Source organism: Meriones unguiculatus (genome assembly GCF_030254825.1).
Source record: "Meriones unguiculatus strain TT.TT164.6M chromosome 13 unlocalized genomic scaffold, Bangor_MerUng_6.1 Chr13_unordered_Scaffold_28, whole genome shotgun sequence".
Taxonomy (NCBI): Eukaryota; Metazoa; Chordata; class Mammalia; order Rodentia; family Muridae; genus Meriones; species Meriones unguiculatus.
In genome coordinates, this window is record NW_026843644.1 from 8510769 (window position 1) to 8515509 (window position 4741).

Genomic DNA, 4741 nt, shown 5'->3' on the forward strand with positions numbered 1-4741 from the left:
GAATATGAGTATTTTGATTGTAGTCATGAATATGAACCTCTTGTGTGCCTGATCGTCACAGTAGTCCAAAGATGTGTTCAGAACTCATGAACTTATAGCAATTGATAATAGTGGGTCCCAGTTAAACACTGACATTTCAGACCAATTATTTGCAAGAGCAACAAGAGATCCTCACTGCTGAGCCATCTCTCCTGCCTTATGTTGCTTACATATATCATCATTTACATTGCTAATATTGTCATCTTTGTATTTTTAGCTATTTAAACATGCATTCCTTTTAGTAAGATCTTATTAAAGTTACAGTTTAAGCTAGGGCATTGTAGATTTCTGGAAATTGAATACACAACTGGAGTGAATGTATAATTTCTTGTAGAAGCTTCAGTAAACACCTCTCAGTTCTTTCCATCTTTTATGTTTGTTTTATTGAATTAAAGGGGAGACTCTGTCTTACTATATAGGTCTGGCTGTCCGAGAACTCTTTGTATAGATCATGCTGGCATCCAATTCAATAAGATATACCTGTGTCTGCCTCCTGAGTGATGGAATTAAAGGAATGACAGACTATACCAGCTTGTCCATCATTTTTTTGTAGTTAGTCACTGTTCATAAATTTCTCTGATGTGTACTTAGTACTGTTCATCTGTTAATTTCTCTCTGTGTGTCTCTGTCTCTCTCTTTCTATTTTGCTCTCTTCTCTCTGTTTGTCTTTGTCCACATTAATTGCCATGACTATTCCAAACCTCTATCCTATTCAGATATGACACAGTTAAACTTTGTTATTCTGTTTTCCTCTAAAATGACTTAGTGATAACATTCACACTTATTTTTTTAATAGAAAAGTTTTAATCTTCATTTTAAACTATAGACTATACATGATTTAGAAAGGAAAATATACAAAACAATGATCAAAGAATAATCATGTGTTCTATGCCTTTTCTTTTGTCTGGGAACTCAGAAATATGATGTTATCAGCTATGATTTTTGTTGCTTGCCACTCACATTATTTTTATCCATCTATTCACTGTAGTACACTTTCCCTTCCACAAATATATGAGCCCCCATTTTCATATACTGATTTGCCAAATCTCTCATCCCTGGTCAAAACATGATATCCAGTGCCATGTTGTCTTTTGACTGACACCACCCATCTGTTCACTGTCACCTGATAGCCACATCTCATTTGTTGCTAGATAAGATATGATGACTGTGTTTTTTCCTTCGACCTGTCTCATGACAGGGTCCTGACCTACTTGCCCAAGTAACTAAAGATGATTCATACATCACTCAAGAACCCAACTAATGTCTAATTCATATTCATGCTTTACAAACTAATGAAACGCCTTTAACAAAGGTTTCCAAAGCACGCCTTTGGTTTTCCTTACAATCTAAACTTTAAGCTTTTTCTTCTCCCCTTGTTCACCTGATGCACAGCACCCAACTATCTAACACTAGCACTTCTGTGTCAGAAAATAAATGGAAACAACACTAGAATTATATGATTCTATTGCCAATGAAGTATAAATTTATATTGTTGCTACCCTTTCTGTTGTACAAATGCATGGCATATTTTAGAATTCAGTGACCTTCAATGATGTGCATGTGAAATTCAGCCAAGAAGAGTGGGCTTTGCTGGAACCATCACAGAAACAACTCTACAATGATGTGATGCTAGAGACCTGTAAAAACCTCACTGCTATAGGTAAGACAGCAAATTTTCTTTCACTTTTAAAATAAGGAGACAAGTCTTACTTTGTTATTGATCCTTTTCTATGATTCCAATTGAGAATGAGGAGGAATGAGGTGACTAAATCAGGCATGGTTCTAAGGGTCATAGAAGATAGTGATTTAAGTTTTGCTTTAATAATAATATGATATTTCAAGTCATATATATTTTCTGGTACTATATTTTAGGCTACAATTGGGAACACCATACCATTGAAGAACATTTTCAAAGTTCTATAAGTAATAAAAGGTAACTTTATGTGCACACTGATATAGATATGAATTTTAAGAAATTTTAATGTGTCCTGGAAGTTTGATTTTGTTTGTTTGTTTGTTTGTTGGCTGCTTTTTATTTTCTGTTTTTGAAATAGTTTTTTTTCTGTGTACTGTGACTTGACTTAGACTTGCTTGTTAGAACAATGTGATCTCAAAATCACACAGATCTGCCTGCTTCTGCCTCCACAAATGCTGGGATTAAAGGAATATACCAGCACATCTGGCTGTGTCCTGGAGGTTTTAAAGAAAAGCAACAGTGTAAAAAGAGCACTGCTTTAAGTGTACTGATGATCATTAAAATCTCACAATTCCACGTACCTCAATGTCAGGTATCTGATTTGTATTGGCAAGGCACTCCCCGAAGATAGAAGAAAATAAAATAATGTTGTAACAGAAAATACCATTGAAATCATATAGACATTACAGCTACTGAGTTAAACTGCCAATCTGTTTAGTCTCATTCTATCTACTCAGATATTGTAAGAGGTATACACATTGAATAGGTGATCACTATGTTTCAAAACCTTTTAATGAGCAGATATTTCATAGTACAACCAGTGTCACACATATTCAGGTAGTAACACTGTAAAGTTTAGTGAAAGGAGCAGGTTATGAGAGTCAAGAATATAATTGTGGAGAAACCTTAATCCCTATATGACATGTCTATGATGAACAAAAAAAAACGTGTTAATTCAATGTGGGAATCTTTTATTATTCTTGTAATTTAAATTGGTATATCATATGTCACAATGTTTATAAGACACATGAGCATAGAGATAATGAAAGAAGCAGTGTACCTGCGTTTCTCCAAGAATAATTAATTTTGTAGAAGTCCCCACTTTGAGTAGATTTTCTGAATGTGATAAAAGGTAACAGTTAATTGGTTTTGCAACTTCACTGAGAATTCATCAGCAAAATCATACTGATGAAAATACCTATGAATACTAGAAATTTGGAACTTCTTCTGCTTGTCCTGGCTCACTTTGTAAATGAAGTGTCATTCATACCATACAAAAATTTGTGAATGGGATTGCTTTGGTAAAACTCTGTATCATTACAATACTCTTCATATACACGAGAAAACCTCTTATAGAAAAATGATGCTATAAAAGTGAACCAAATAATAAATGTTCTTACCATCACAGAGATCTTCAAAAATACCCATAATGAAGGGGAATGCCATGAATGTAAATAAAATAATAAAAGTTTAAGATTTGATTCTTCTTTATCATTAGACCAAATTATAAAATTCATTCATATAGATAAATATATTTACTAGTGTAATCAAATGACTGTGGTCAATATTTCACATGTGCCAATTATCTTTGCAGGCATGAAAGCAGTCGTACTGGAGAGAAACCTTTTATACGCACTCTATGTGGTAAATCCTTCCACCATACCACTGTTCTCATAAGCCATGAAAGAACACACACTGGAGAGGAGCCTTACAAATGTAATCAATGTGGTAAAGCCTTTACAAAAAACAGTCAGCTCATACGGCATAAAAGAACACATACTGGAGAGAAACCTTATGAATGTAACCAGTGTGGAAAAGCCTTTGCAGAAAACAGTCATCTCATAAGCCATAAAAGAACACACACTGGCGAGAAACCATATGAATGTAATGAGTGTGGCAAAGCCTTTGCACACAACAGTAATCTCATAAGCCATAAAAGAACACACACTGGAGAGAATCCTTATGAGTGTAACCAGTGTGGTAAAGCTTTTGCAAAAAACAGTCATCTCATAAGCCATGAAAGAACACACACTGGAGAAAAACCATATGAATGTAATGAGTGTGGCAAAGCCTTTGCACACAACAGTAATCTCATAAGCCATAAAAGGATACACACTGGAGAGAAACCTTATGAGTGTAACCAGTGTGGTAAAGCTTTTGCAAAAAACAGTCATCTCATAAGCCATGAAAGAACACACACTGGAGAGAAACCTTATGAATGTAATGAGTGTGGTAAAGCGTTTGCAGAAAACAGTCATCTCATAAGCCATAAAAGAACACACACTGGAGAGAAACCTTATGAATGTAACCAGTGTGGTAAAGCCTTTGCAGAAAACAGTACTCTCATACGGCATAAAAGAACACACACTGGAGAGAAACCTTATGAATGTAACCAGTGTGGTAAAGCCTTTGCACGAAACAATCATCTCTTAAGTCATAAAAGAACACACACTGGAGAGAAACCTCATGAATGTAATCAGTGTGTAAAGCCTTCGCACATAACAGTACTCTCATACGGCATAAAAGAACACACACTGGAGAGAAGCCTTACAAATGTAACCAGTGTTGTAAAGCCTTTGCACAAAACAGTCATCTCATAAGCCATAAAAGAACACACAATGGAGAGAAACCTTATGAATGTAATGAGTGTGGTAAAGCCTTTGCACGCAATAATAATCTCATAAGCCATAAAAGAACACATACTGGAAAGAAACCTTATGAATATACCCAATATGATAAAGCCTTTGCACAGCTGTCTCAGGAAACATGAAAAAACGCACAGTGGAGAGAAGCCGGGTGAGGATAATTAGTGTGATAAAACCTTTGCATATAACAGTCATCTCCTAAGACAACAACACATTCTGGAGGGAAACCATATGAATTAACTGTGTGGCAAAGCCTTTGTACATAACATCTCCTAATACATAAAAGAAAACATACTGGAAAGAAGCTATCTGACTTTAACCAATGTGAAAAAAACTTTTGCACTTCAGAATCATCCTCACA

General features: G+C 35.1%; 1 pseudogene; it reads left to right on the forward strand.

Annotated features, from left to right (window-relative positions):
* The first annotated feature begins 1584 nt into the window (after positions 1-1584).
* Positions 1585-4451, forward strand: LOC132650668 (zinc finger protein 431-like; annotated as a pseudogene).
* The last annotated feature ends 290 nt before the right edge of the window (positions 4452-4741 follow it).